At 40.9% G+C, this 15,684-nt stretch overlaps 1 protein-coding gene across 1 annotated transcript in view; it reads right to left on the reverse strand.

Moving 5' to 3' along the window:
- Window positions 1-15,166, reverse strand: part of SLN (sarcolipin) — a 29,824-nt gene extending 14,658 nt beyond the window's left edge. The window contains exon 1 of the mRNA XM_070751679.1: window positions 15,138-15,166. The gene's annotated coding sequence lies outside the window, so the exon portion shown is untranslated. The remainder of the gene's footprint in view (window positions 1-15,137) is intronic.
- Between the last annotated feature and the right edge of the window lie 518 nt (window positions 15,167-15,684).

Raw genomic sequence — 15,684 nt, forward strand, 5'->3', positions numbered from 1 at the left:
AATGAATGAATGAATGAATGAATGAATGAATAAATAAATAAGAAATAATAGGAAAGAAGGTAGTATAGTAATAGAACGTATCAATGAAAGAATAGAAGAAGAGATATAGGAATAGAAGAAAGGTATAGGAGATATTAGGAGAGCGATAGGACAGGGGACAGAAGGCACTCTAGTGCACTTGTACTCGCCCCTTACTGACCTCTTAGGAATCTGGATAGGTCAACCGTAAATAATCTAAGGGTAAAGTGTTGGGGGTTTGGGGATGACACTATGGAGTCCGGTAATGAGTTCCACGCTTCGACAACTCGGTTACTGAAGTCATATTTTTTACAGTCAAGTTTGGAGAGGTTAATATTAAGTTTAAATCTGTTGTGTGCTCTTATGTTGTTGTGATTGAAGCTGAAGTAGTCGCCGACAGGCAGGACATTGCAGCATATGATCTTGTGGGCAATACAGCATATGATCTTGTTTAAAGCATCTTAGTTCTAAACTTTCTAGGCCCAGGATTGAAAGTCTAGTCTCAGGGTATTCTGTTTCGAGTGGAGGAGTGAAGGGCTCTTCTGGTGAAGTATCTTTGGACATTTTCAAGGGTGTTAATGTCTGAGATGCAATATGGGTTCCAAACAGATGAGCTGTATTCGAGGATGATTCTGGCAAAAGTTTTGTAAGCTCTGGTAAGTAGTGTGAGATTGCCAGAGCAGAAGCCACGTAGGATTAGGTTTACAACTCTTGAAGCCTTGTTGTTGCAGTGGGCTTTGGCACTTAAATCTTTTGTTATTAGTATACCTTTAACCGAGTGGGGATTATCTGTGATAATTTGATTATTCAGTTCATATTTGGAGTTCAGATTCTTCTTCCCAATGTGTAGGACAGAGCATTTGCTAGTTGAGATTTGGAGTTGCCATGTGTTAGACCACTCAGAAACAGCATCAAAGTCTTTTGGAGAGTAGTTGTGTTATCGGTGGTGTTGAAGAGTTTTACATATTAGCCTACATATTAGCCTTCCTACAGAAGGCAAATAAAATTGGATGATTGACTATATGCAAAAAAGGATTCTCTTCTAGAATTGGGAATTGTGTAGAAACTGAACTGAGCTATCACAAGTATGCCTTCGGAAAACCTCTACAAAGTGCAACATGGAATTTTTCAAAGCCTGAGGGGAGAAACAAAGTTCAAAACTGTTCTGTCGAGCTCTCTGATAGACTCCTCCCAAAAATTCACTGGTACAAATTTCAGACACACACACATTTGAAAATTCAAAACAATGTTCTTTATAATGAAAATTCACTTAAACTAAGTCCTCTTTTGGTATAGCAAAGAGCACTCGTCTCCAAACAAACTGGTAATTTGTACAAGTCCCTTATCAGTTCTGTGAGACTTAGCTTGCAGCTGTGAGGCAATTCACAGTCCTTCTTCTTTCACAAAGTGAAACACACTTTGCTCTGGTTTAGTTTCAAAGCGGGGGAAAATCAGCACACAAAAGGTCAAAGTCAGCAAAGCAGGCACGAAACACAACGATCAGATAATCCTCCACAATGGCCAAACCCACAGGCTGCTATTTATAGCAGCCTCACTAATGACCACAGCCCCACCCAACCACAGGTGGCCTCATTTTCTTTGATAATAATCTCTCAGTTGTTGTTGCCTATGCATCGCTCTCCGCATGCGTGGCTGTATCATTAACTCTTGTTCTGAATCCAAGGAGGAGCTAGATAATTGATCTCCTTCTGAGCTGTCTGCCACACTCTCCTCCCTGTCACTCATGTCTTCTTGGTCAGAGGAGCCTTCATCATCAGATTCCAGGGGGGGGGCAAAACAGGCCTGCAGCATGTGGATGTCTCCCCCACATCCACAGTCCTTGGGGCAGGAGCTGGGCCAGAGCTAACCACAACAAAAACAATTTCAAACAGGATGGTTTCATCCATTACTTTGATATCAACTCAATAAAGCTGGGAAAGTACCTATGGTTTTTAAAATATGGGATGTATTAATTACTGTTGCTATTACAGGAGTATTTGAAACAGCCACCCTATTTGTTAAATGTCATACCGTACGGTTATCGTTTGATCTTTCATCCAAAAAACAGAGCAGGTGGCTATTCTCGTTTGAGTTGGCAACAGTTCTGAGGTGTGCTGTGCTGAGAGATAAAAACCTTCCAGAAATACTAAACCAATGTTAGGGTGGAGAGAAAGCTTACATAAGATGAAATGAAAATACACATTGAAAGAGAGCCCTGTTAAATCATGTCAATAGAGCAGTGTTTTTCAACCAGTGTGCCATGGCACACTAGTGTGCCGCGAGACAGGGTCAGGTGTGCCGCGAAGCTCAGAGAGAAAGAAAGCAAGAGAGAGAGAAAGAAAAAGAGAAAGAAAGAAAGAGAGAGAGAGAGAAAGCAAGATAAAAAGAAAGCAAGAGAGAGAGAAAAAGAAAGCAAGAGAGAGAGAAAAAGAAAGCAAGAGAGAAAGAGAACAAGAGAGAAAGAAAGCAAGAGAGAGAGAAAGAGTGGGAGGGAAGGAGAGAGAGAGAAAGACATAGAGGGACGTAGGGAGGGAGAGAAAGAGAGCAAAAAAGAGAGGAAGGAAGGAAGAGAAAGAAAGAGGGATGGAGAGAGAAAGAGGAAGGAAGGGAGAGAAAGAGGGAGAGAGAAAAAAATAGAACGAAGGGGAGGAAGAGAGAGAGAGAATTTTTTTGTCCAAACTTTTATTAGCTGCCCCCCACCTCGTATGCCCCAGGGTTTCGTAAATGTAAAAAATGTGCCTCGACTCAAAAAAGATTGAAAATCACTGCAATAGAGCATCTAATTCCCACTCTGTCCAACTAAGCTTTAATGGAAAGCCCAGAAGAAATATTAAGGATAAATATAACAAAGAGTCAAGAGTCAGAGTCAGAGCAAGACTCTGTTTATGTGTTTTTAAATTTGTTTTTTTTTAAATAAACATATTTACTAACGCAAAATAGCAATAAGATAAACATGTAACAAGAAAACAAGAAAACAAAACATCAACAAAAGGAGACGTTGCAGTATAATACAAGTAATACAAGTAATGTACAAAGAAGAAAAAAGCATGTTACAACATTATTAAGATTTTACTGGTATTTGCTTCCTTGACATCGGTGTAGTTCGCGGATTTATAGATTTTGTTCTTTTTTCAAGCCATATATACAGTTTCTCCCACATGATATATATTTCTTTCTTTTGTTCATTACATAATTCTAAAGTGAGTTTACTCATTTCTGCGCATTCCAGTATTTTGTTAATTACTGTTGTTTGGGAGGGCATGTGTTCATTCTTCCATTTTTGTGCAATTGCTAATCTAGCAATTGTTAGTATGTGTATAATTAAGTAGTAATATGTTTTTGGTTGTTTTCCTCTTATTATTCCCAGTAGGTATGTCTCTGGTTTTAATTCTAGTTTATAATCTAGTATTTTGTTTATTCAAGTTTATAACATGGTCTGGAATTTTTTTCCTTTTGGGGCACGTCCACCAAAGATGGTAATATGTTCCTTTTTCTTTTTTTTTCCATTTCCAGCAGTTCGGATCTAAGCTTGGGTAAATTTTGGCTAATTTTGCTGGGGCATAATGCCGTAATGTTTTTTAAATTTGTTAATATGCTGCCCATCTCACTATCCAAAGTGACTCTGCCGAAGTTTTGTTTCAGAGAAAACTATTGTTCTTCCTTTTTATTAATTCCTTTATATATAATATAATACAGGAAGTATGCATCATTGAATAATAGTTTAAAAAAATAGTGTATAGTAAATTTAATTGTATACAATATATAGATTTTCCAGGGCCCTCACACTATTTAGGAACACAATGAAACGCTCCAAGATTGTCTGGATTTTGAAATCCAGATATTCATAGGATGATAACAAAGCATTCTGGGGCATTTTGTGTTCCTTTGCTAACATCTAGAACTTCTCTAGATTTTTACTTTCCAGCTTTGGTTGTTGTGGTTATTACTCTCTTGCCTTATGTGCATATTTGCAAACTTTCTGCATGGTTGGAATAAGCTCACATCTGAAATTTCAAGCCAACCACTATTACAGATATAGTAGCTTGGCCTTATCATCCAACACCAAGAAACAAAGTCATATATTTGCTTGATGACATGGAACCTTTGGGGATACTAGGATACTTGGACTTGATAGACTCTGCTTACCAATGGCTACCAAAGTTTCTTCAAAACAAAGTTTAGATGTCCCAGATTCCTGGGGCAATTGTATACTCTTGCTACAATATCAGACTCTTTGCAAATTGTTATTGTTCTGAAAATCTGTTTAAACCCTCTAACCTTGAAAAAAAAAATCTGGCTTAAATTCCCTTCTCCTGTTTTATAGTGTAATTTAAGATACCAGTCTATATTTATCGTCAACATACATGTGTTAATTTCATTTCAGACCAGGGACATAGTGAAAAACTTCTGGAAGTGACTCAGGGTGGCTTTTAAAAAGAAATATACAAAATTAATAAAGATTCTAAAAGCCCTATGTACAGTCATCCACATTCATCCAATTCAATCATTCACAACATCATCCAGAGACAATCTCATCGCTCATGGCCCCCATGCCCGCCGACAGAGGCAGGGTTTGGGTTTGATGGATTAGGCAAAGAGAAGAGCTGGTTTAACCCCGGTCATGTCCAATGGGGAAAAGGGTATGACTCCCATTTGGTTAGGTTTATTTTCTCTACAATATCTTCTTGGCGATGTCAAAGATATTGTTGAGTCTTATTTACATGCTAAGGGGCGCTGCTTTTTATTAGCCAATGTGTGATCAAGAGCTGCAAAATTTGGGCGGTAGGAAAAGCAAGTAGGATCCTTGGCTGCATAGCTAGAGGTATAACAAGCAGGAAGAGGGAGATTGTGATCCCGCTATATAGAGCGCTAGTGAGACCACATTTGGAATACTGTGTTCAGTTCTGGAGACCTCATCTACAAAAAGATATTGACAAAATTGAACGGGTCCAAAGACGGGCTACAAGAATGGTGGAAGGTCTTAAGCGTAAAACTTATCAGGAAAGACTTCATGAACTCAATCTGTATAGTCTGGAGGACAGAAGGAAAAGGGGACACATGATCAAAACATTTAAATATGTTAAAGGGTTAAATAAGGTCCAGGAGGGAAGTGTTTTTAATAGGAAAGTGAACACAAGAACAAGGGGACACAATCTGAGGTTAGTTGGGGGGAAAGATCAAAAGCAACATGAGAAAATATTATTTTACTGAAAGAGTAGTAGATCCTTGGAACAAACTTCCAGCACACGTGGTTGTTAAATCCACAGTAACTGAACTTAAACATGCCTGGGATAAACATATATCCATTGTAAGATAAAATACAGGAAATAGTATAAGGGCAGACTAGATGGACCATGAGGTCTTTTTCTGCCGTCAGTCTTCTATGTTTCTGTTTCTTAATCCTCTGCCTTCTCTGGGTACAACCAGAGAAATACCAACATCCCTGTGTCAGAAGTCACAGCTGTGTTTCCCACTTCTTCACCACTGATTACTATTTGTCAGATCATGTTGCCACAGCCAAAACAAGAGCTATGTGAGCAGATGGCATATTTTTCTTTCAGTATATACCCAAGGCATTTGCAGAAATATTGCAGTTGCTAAGTTACTGCAGAGCAGTTCTGCTACAACTTTTAAAATACCTGGAAATATGTCAACAGTGAACTGTCAGGGGATAAACAGTCAAAAGAACTGAGATTTCACATTCAGACAAGACATATTTGGAGCAAAGGAGAGGGGAAAGAAATCAGCACTCCTGCAGTAGCTTTTCTGCATCGTAATATGACTCGACTGTAAAAAATATAACTTCAGCAACCAAGGTGTCGAAGCATGGAACTCATTACCTGACTCAGTAGTGTCAACCCCTAACCCCCAACATTTTTCCCTTAGACTATGCACGATTGACCTCTCCAGGTTCCTTAGAGGTCAGTAAGGGGCGTGCATAAGTGCACCAGTGTGCCTTCCGTCCCCTGTCCAATTGTCTCTCCTTATCTCATTTATCTTTTCTTCCTTTCAAATATGTTCACCTATACTTTTATATCTTTTCTTCTATTCGTTTCTTTAGTTATATTAGTACATATCTCTTCTCTTCAATGTGTATTATGTATTGGACAAAATAGATAGATAGATAGATAGATAGATAGATAGATAGATAGATAGATAGATAGATAGATAAATAAAATTTTATTTGGGCCACCAGCTACCAATTAGATCTGCACCTCTCTAACTGTCTAGTTTGGTTCTGCAACCCAACAGGACCAACACAGACTTCAGAGGATAATCAGAACTGCAGAAAAAACAATTGCTGCCAACCTGCCTTCCACTGAGAACCTGTATATATGAGTCAAAAAGAGGGCTATGAAAATATTTACTGACCCCTCGCATTCTGGACACAAACTGTTTCAACTCCTACCCTCAAAACGTCACTACAGAGCACTGCACACCAAGACAACTAGACACAAAAACAGTTTTTTCCTGAACGCCATCACTCTGCTAAACAAATAATTCCCTCAACACTGTCAATCTTTTTACTAAATCTGCACTTCTATTTCTACTAGTTTTTTTCATCATTCCTATAATCCTTTTCCTCCCACTTAGAACTGTATGACTGTAACTTGTTGCTTGTATCCTAAGATTTTTATTAATATTGGTTGTTTTTTCATTGCTTATTTGACCCCTATGACAATTATTAAGTGTTGCACCACATTCTGATACCAATCTACAATGAATAAATTGGAATCACTTTGTAATATGTAAATAGATACCAAATGTTTTGAATTTTGAAATCCCACCACGGACATTTCTGGATGCATTCTATGTGACATACGTGCAATCACCAAGTAACAGAATTATTGTTTAATGAAAGTTTTCCCAACCTGGCTGTGAATACCTCCCAGGGTATTACCTGTAGATCACAAGGAGTTGATTCGATTGTGTGCTTGTTTTTTATATATTGGGGTTTGTTTTTTTCCCTTTTTTTTAACCTAAAACTGTAATTTAGATTGCTGAATATTAGATTTGTTACTATATACTGTTTTTTTACCATTGTTGTGAGCCGCCCCAAGTCTGCGGAGAGGGGCGGCATATAAATCCAATAAATCTAATCTAATCTTTCTCCCATTCTTGCTAGAAGTACCCTAATATGTAACGAGTACAAAATGTTCTCTCTTCCCATCTCCATCCTCTTGGATTCAGCTTCCAATCTCTCAGCTCTCAGGTTCTCTAAACACAGAATCTCTGGGGTGAGTAGTGTAGGCGTTATCAGCACCAAGACAATAGTACCGAAATTGGTATACTAGGCAACTACCCTATGCATTCCAATCATAGCAATTTTGTGGGATTTGTTCGCCCAAGTATAACTACCACACATTGTATGCATATCAGTGCAGGCCTTTCTAATTCTTGCCTATAATATAATTGACTCCACATGAGGGAATAGTTGAGCTTGGATTCCAACAAATATCCTAAACTTTCCAAACTTTTCTAACATAGCCAAATGGCTTTTAACATGACATCTTTTCAGGGTGAAGACAGCAGTAGATATTTATTTATAGCATGAACCAGGCATCCGTTTCAGTTCACAATCAGACATTATGTTCTCTACTTCCAAAAGACAACTACAGGTTTCTATATATATACTGTATATACTGTTCAAAAAAAATAAGGGCAACACTCAAATAACACATCCTAGATCTGAATGAATGAAATATTCTCTCTGAATACTTTGTTCTGTACAAAGTTGAATGTGCACATCAGCATGTGAAATTGATTGTCAATCAGTGTTGCTTCCTAAGTGGACAGTTTGATTTCACAGAAGTTTGATTTACTTGGAGTTATATTGTGTTGTTTAAGTGTTCCCTTTATTTTTTTGATCAGTGTATTTTTCTTGTGTAAGTTTTCCATATCAGCATTTCTTTTCAGATAGGTAAAGTGATTAACATCAAGATTCCAAGAAGACTCCAGTTTTAAATTTTATTTATTTATTTATTTATTCAATTTCTCTGTTGCCCAATCCCGAAGGACTCAATTTTGCCCTTCACAGAAGAATATAAAAATATAAATTTAAGAATATAAATTTGATGATAGAAAAAAATTGAAAGCTAATTCCTCTATGGAGTTGTCATAGTCAACTCCCAGTTCTTTTATTTACAATAAAATAAATTTTGAAATAACTAAAATTGGGGTGGAGGCATAGTTCCCTCTAAGCTGAGCAGTGAGCAATCGCTCACTTAAAAATCATCATCAACTCAGAGTTTTCCAAACCTGCCCAGAAGCCGAGAGGGAAAGAGTGAGAGGGAAGGGGAGAGAGAGGAAGAGAGAGAAACAGATAGAAAAAAGAGAGGAAGGAAAAGAGAAAGAAAAAGAATGGGAGTAAGGAAGAGAGAAAGAAAATCAAAATCTAGTTTAAAACTAGCTCAACTATTTAAGTGGCATTTTGATATTGATAGAGTTGCCCTATTATGAGCTTGCTGTTATAGACACACAGTACAGTATTTTATTTTGAAATTCTCTGAGGCAAAACAGGGTGGGTTTTTTATTTGTTTGTTTGTTTGTTTATTTGTTTATTTATTATTTCTGTGCCGCCCAGTCCCAAAGGGACTGCCGCTCAGACACTATACTTTTCCGCCCCCCCCCCCAAAAAAAAAAAATTAGAGGGAACACTGGGTGGAGGGAGAGTGGGGCAAAACAATTGCAGATTACCAGGGCATGATAAAAGGGACAAAAAAATTACCTATGTTTAACAATGCTCCTAAGTTAATCTTTTGTTCCAGTTCACGAAATCAAGAATTGTAACTTGAGATTAACTATGCAACAAATGTTTGGGTCACAAGTAATAGGCCTCTGTTCTGTTAATGTCAATTTAACGCAATCTTCAAGAAGATCAAGCAGCTCTGTTAAACATCTGAAACATACTTAATCCTGCTCAACAGGTGTTGCATGAAAGTCTAGCTCTGATTTAAATATTTGACCAGGTTTATGACTCCAGGCTAAACATAAACACTTGCAGGATCTCACCTTCAATCCATTTAAGACCTAGGGATGAGTGCAATATGACAACAAGCAATGATTCTAATTATTTTGATTTTCTGTTGAATTTTCTCGTAAACCACTTTGACATTTTTAAAAGATGTGGCGATATAAATGTTTTAATAAAAGACAAGTCAACAGGTATAAGCTTGTTAGGCTATCATCTAAGGCTTAGCTGGAAATCCAGAAATAATTGGGTTTCTGGGGTTTTAAGTGCTGAGCTAAATTAAGTCATGCAAACCCAGTCATTACAACTGTTTCTGTTGCAAACATACTAGCAAAGTATTAGCCAGGCATTCTCTGAGTATAAAAATACATATAAAAATAATAACCTGATCCTATGCAGCTTCTGCTCAGGCAATCTCACACTACTCACCAGAGCCTACAAAACTTTTGCCAGACCCATCCTTGAATACAGTTCATCTGTCTGGAACCCATACCACATCTCGGACATCAACACCCTTGAAAATGTCCAAAGATACTTCACCAGAAGAGCCCTTCACTCCTCCACTCGAAACAGAATACCCTACGAAAGCAGACTATCAATCCTAGGTCTAGAACACTTAGAACTACGTCGCCTAAAACACGATCTAAGTATTGCCCACAAGATCATATGCTGCAACATTCTACCTGTCAATAACTACTTCAGCTTCAATCGCAACAACACAAGAGCATGCAACAGATTCAAACTTAATATTAACCGCTCCAAACTTGACTGTAAAAAATATGACTTCAGCAACCGAGTTGTCAAAGCGTGGAACTCATTACCTGACTCAGTAGTGTCAACCCCTAACCCCCAACATTTTTCCCTTAGACTATCCACGATTGACTTCTCCAGGTTCCTTAGAGGTCAGTAAGGGGCGTGCATAAGTGCACCAGTGTGCCTTCCGTCCCCTGTCCAATTGTCTCTCCTTATCTCATTTATCTTTTCTTCCTTTCTAATATGTTCACCTATACTTTTATATCTTTTCTTCTATTCTTTTCTTTATTTATATTATTACATATCTATTCTCTTCAATGTCTATTATGTATTGGACAAAACAAACAAACAAACAAACAAACAAACACCTTGTACTACCTTTAGACCAGATAAAACTTCCTGTTCTTGATGCAAGAGAGGGAACTGAGTGGGGCAAAATTTCAAGAAAGAGAGGAGTTTTGGGGTGGGCTTCAAATGACTCCCCCATCCCAAGCACGGATAAAATGTTCAGCAGAAACCCCTGAAAAGCAGCCAATGTCATATTTCCGAGCAAAGGTGGGTTTTAGCAGGTTCTGACCACCTATGGGGAACTAATAATGGAAATTTTGAATATTTCAGAGAATCGGTAGCGGGAATTTTAAGTATTTTGGAAAACTGGTAGCAGAAATTTTGAGTAGTTCAGAGAATCGGTAAATTCCACCTCTGACCATCTCATCTATTCTCTGCCTCCCGCGTCCCAGCTGATCAGGAGGAAAATGGGATTTGAAAGTAACTTTCCCAGTAATGGGCAGCCAAAATTTTTACTGCCACACTGTGGGTGTGGCTTATTTTATGGATGTGGCTTGTGACTGAGTAGGAGTGGCTTGCCGGCCATGTGACCAGGTGGGAGTGGCTTGAACTATCATCATTGTTCAAGTGAACTGTTAAATCCTCGACTTACAACTTCACCAGTGTCGCTCTCTGGGGTGACAATTTGCTTTGCATTGACCACGCTCTCCTTCCTGGGTCACTCCCTGCCTCAGGCTGGGTAGCTAGGCGAACAGGCGCCAATCAGCTGTTGAGAAAGGTGGGGGAGGAAATCGGCCCCCTGCAACTCCTGCCGGTGCTGGTCTCCCTGTCGCTTTCCGAGAAGGAGGAGGAGGATGGGAGGATGGCATGGTCAGCTGGAGCTGGGCACACAGCTTCATTTATGTTGTGAGATGTCCCGAGTCCTCAGAGAGGGGCGGAATACAAATCCAATAAATAAATGAACAAATTTCCACTGGTGGAACTGCGTTCCACCCCGTCCTGCCTGCTGCTCACCCCTGAACTTTTCCCTGGAGTGGGGTGGGAATGGAAATTTACAATATCCTTCCCCTGCCATGCCCACCAAGCCACACCCACCAAGCGATGTCACCCCTGCCAAGCCACGCCCACAGAACTGATAGTTTAAAAAAATTGAAACCCACCATTATGCTGCTCCCAGTATGGGCCATTCTACAGAGTGGTAGTAAAACTGGGGATGTGTGTGTAGCTGCGCCCCCCCCTCCATGTTATTCAGCTTCTGTGCATGCGCTCAAAGCCAAATGTCATGTGAGGATGCTCGTGTGAGCGAGATTTCGGCAATTTTTGCAGATTTTTTGTTTTTGTGCATGCGCAAAAGCAAAAATATTGGCGAAATTGACCGAAATCTCACTCACGCTCACGTCCTCACATGAGATTTGGTTTCGGGCACATGTGCAGAAGCCGAATCTCACGCCGATGTGCATGCGCCTGCCCGCCACCTGCGTACACTCTTGCGCCAGGCCCCGGGAGCGTACTGGTAGGGCCGGCAATGGGCAACCCTTCCCTGTGTGTGTGTGTGTGTGTGTGTGTGTATCTCAAGATTCTTGGGGTTGGGAAGAATTGCTGTAAAACTGAGTTTCCTGATGTGCATCACTAGACTCCTAAACAACTGAAAAAACGATCTAGCCCCAAAAAAAAGACAATCAAAAGAGCAATATGCAAACAAAAGCAAATTAAACATCCCCAGGAGCAAAACAAATTAAAGTTTACTTTAATGCATTGTGTGCATTGTTAAATTAGCTACGCCCACCTAGTCGCATGACCTAGCCCACCCATTCACATGACCAACTAGCCACACCCACCCAGGCAGTCTGGCCCCCCAACAGTCTAATGGGCCATGAATTTGCCCCCTGTTTAAAAAGTTTGAGGACCCCTGATCTATAAAATGAGCTTTGGACCCCTTTTTCATGTTACTATCTGTTGTGGTTAGCTCTGGCCCAGCTCCTGCCCCAAGGACTGTGGGTGTGGGGGAGACATCCACATGCTGCAGGCCTGGTTTGCCCCCGGTGGAATCTGATGAGGAAGGCTCCTCTGACCAAGAAGACATGAGTGACAGGGAGAAGGAGAGTGTGGAAGACAGCTCAGAAGGAGATAAATTATCTAGCTCCTCCTTGGATTCAGAACAAGAGTTAATGATACAACCATGCATGCGGAGAGCGATGCATAGGCAACAACAACTGAGAGATTATTATCAAAGAAAATGAGGCCACCTGTGGTTGGGTGGGGCTGTGGTGATTAGTGAGGCTGCTATAAATAGCAGCCTGTGGGTTTGGCCATTGTGGAGGATTATCTGATCTTTGTGTTTCATGACTGCGTTACTGACTTTGACTTTTTGTGTGCTGATTTTTCCCTGCTTTGAAACTAAACCAGAGCAAAGTGTGTTTCACTTTGTGAAAGAAGAAGGACTGTGAATTGCCTCACAGCTGCAAGCTAAGTCTCACAGAATTGATAAGGGACTTGTATAAATTATCAGTTTGTTTGGAGATGAGTGCTCTTTGCTATACCAAAAGAGGGCTTAGTTTATTTGAATTTTCATTATAAAGAACATTGTTTTGAATTTTCAAACGTGTGTGTGTCTGAAATTTGTACCTGTGAATTTTTGGGAGGATTCTACCAGAGAGCCCGACAGAACACTATCCCAGATGTAACTTCTCTAGCTCCTATCATCTTGTGTAATCTTAGAAGCTCTAGCTACAGAGGAAGTGCCTGCATTGCGATCCTTCCCCTGATTATTCACACTCCAGCACCATTCAAATTCTAAAACATTCAGTAGAAAGATCCTTAGAAAGGGGCTTTATTAATACCAGCTCTTCCCCTATAGCAGTGATGGCAAACCTATGGCACGGGTGTCGCAAGTGGCATGCAGAGCCATATCTGCTGGCACACAAGCTGTTGCCCTTACTCAGCTCCAACATGCATGTGTGTGCCAGCCATCTGACTTTTGGCTCACACAGAGGCTCTGAGAGGACATTTTTGGCTTCCAGAGATACTCCAAGGGGATGGAGAGGACATTTTTACCCTCCCTTGGCTCCAGGGAAGCATTTGGAGTTTGGGGAGGGCAGAACACAAGCCTACTGGGCCCACCAGAAGTTGGGAAACAGGTCATTACTGTTCGAGGTTCGACTACTGTAACGCTCTGTACATGGGTCTACCTTTGAAAAGTGTTCGGAAACTTCAGATCGTGCAGAATGCGGCTGCGAGAGCCATCGTGGGGCTTCCTAGATTCGCCCACATTTCTGCAACACTCCGCGGCCTGCACTGGCTGCCGATCGGTTTCCGGTCACAATTCAAAGTGTTGGTAATGACCTTTAAAGCCCTACATGGCATTGGGCCAGAATACATCCGGAACCGCCTTCTACCGCACAAATCCCAGCGGACGATAAGGTCTCCGGGTCCTGTCGACCAAACAATGTCATTTGGTGGGCCCCAGGGGAAGAGCCTTCTCTGTGGCGGCCCCGGCCCTCTGGAACCAACTCCCCCCAGAGATTAGAACGGCCCCCACCCTCCTTGTCTTTCATAAACTACTCAAGACTCATTTATACCGCCAGGCATGGGGGAGTTGAGATATTCCTTCCCCCTAGGCCATTACAAGTTATGCATGGTATGTTTGTGTGTATGTTTGGTTTTTTATAATAAGGGTTTTTTAGTTGTTTTTATTAATTGGATTGTTCATGTTGTTTTACCACTGTTGTTAGCCGCCCCGAGTCTGCGGAGAGGGGCGGCATATAAATCCAATAAATAATAATAATAATAAATTATTACTGGCCTCCAGAGGGCCTCCAAGGAGCGGGGGAAGCTGTTTCCGTCCTCCCCAGGCATTGAATTATGGGTGTGGACACTCAAACATGCGCAATAGCATGGTCTTTCGGCACCCAAGGAAAAAAAGGTTTTCCATCACTGGCCCTATAGTTTCCAATGTTTTAAAGCCACTGCAAGACAGGAACTACGATGTGCATGTCACAAATGTGGAAATGTGCTACCACAGGCCAACAAATTGAAAAGATAGATTGAACTTTACCATTTAATCAGAAGACAGATGCCAGAGAAGGTGAGATGTTCGCATGTTCTTCAGTTGCATAATTCACATATAGCTCGCAGCCCTATGGGAATCACATCAGGGAAGACAGATCCAACCCTGGACTTTTGCAGGGGCTATTTTTAGACAGGCATCTTAATTAATTACCTTTCTTGTCAATATCTGAAACCTAAAACAGGAGGGAGGGGGATTACTTACAGAACTGCTTAAGCAAAACCCCGTCTCCTCCCTCCTGCAGAACACATGGGATTTTGTTCTCTTAAATGGTCGCCAGTCCTGGTATGTGGCAAGGTGCCTAGAATGGCCTATTCTTAGCTGAAGAAAACATCGGTCAAGTTACAGAAGTTCCTGCAAACATCATACCTCCACTGAAAACCATCTTAGTTTGTTTTGAGACTCAAACAACCATCCTTTTTTCTTTTGGTACACCGGCGGCAGCAGTAATGGGCAGCCAATTTTTTTACTGCTACCCTGTGGGTGTGGTTTATTTTGTGGGTGTGGCTTGATGGTCATGTGACTGGGTAGGAGTGGCTTGCCGGCCATGTCACCAGGTGGGAGTGGCTTGAACGATCATCATCGTTCAAGTGAACTGTTAAGTCTTGACTTACAACATCACCAGTGTCTCCCTCTGGGGTGACAATTTGCTTTCTGTTTCCCGCGTTCTCCTTCCTGGGTCACCTCCTGCCTCAGGCTGGGTAGCTAGGCGAATGGGTGCCGATCAGTTGTTGAGAAAAGAGGGGGGAGGAAATGGGCCCCCTGCAACTCCTGCCGGTGCTGGTCTCCCTGCTGCTTTCTGAGGAGGAAGAGGAGGACGGGAGGGGGGGCTAGTCAGCTGGAGCTGGGCACACACCTTCATTTCCGCCGGTGGAACTTGTTGTGTCCAGAGGACAGTTAAGCCTTGTACCCGCCCCATATTCCTTGGGCGGGAGAATACTGCAAGGTGATTGGTTGGCTGTAGCTACCAGGCACAGCCATGTTTTGTCTTGTCTAGTTCTGTAAACCGTTACTTCCTGTTAATAAAGAACTGTTACTCACTATAAGATTGCAGTCCTTCATTCCAGCAAGGATTTAACATCTGGCGATGAGGAAACGGGCACCAGAGAGAAGGTAACCAGGGACTTCCCTCAGCCACCGCTGCTGTTCCCCTCCGAGCCACGCAGAAACCGAAGGAAAACCCCGCCAAATTTTTCCTTGCTGCCCTGCCTGCTGCCCACCCCTGGGCAGTAATAAAAACAGCATATAAGAAATCCAATATCCAAGATTAGCATTTGCACAAGTATGGAAACAAGAAAAGACCCCAAATGAAAAAATGGTGATTAAAAAAATATTAGACTGTGCCAAATTTAGCAAATTAACATATGAGATACAAAACCAACAAAATAAGGACTATTACAGAGTGTGGGAGAAATTATACAACTGGGTGGAAATTTTAAAAAATGCATAGTAAATAGAATTGTTAAAGATAAACTTTGTATACATATAAATTGTAAATGTTTAATGTTGTTTGTATGGTGTTTAAATGTTTGTATGTTAAATAAAATCATTTTTTTAAAAAGTAAAAAACAAACAATCCAATATTAAA

This window comes from Erythrolamprus reginae, chromosome 4, assembly GCF_031021105.1.
Source record: "Erythrolamprus reginae isolate rEryReg1 chromosome 4, rEryReg1.hap1, whole genome shotgun sequence".
NCBI lineage: Eukaryota > Metazoa > Chordata > Lepidosauria > Squamata > Dipsadidae > Erythrolamprus > Erythrolamprus reginae.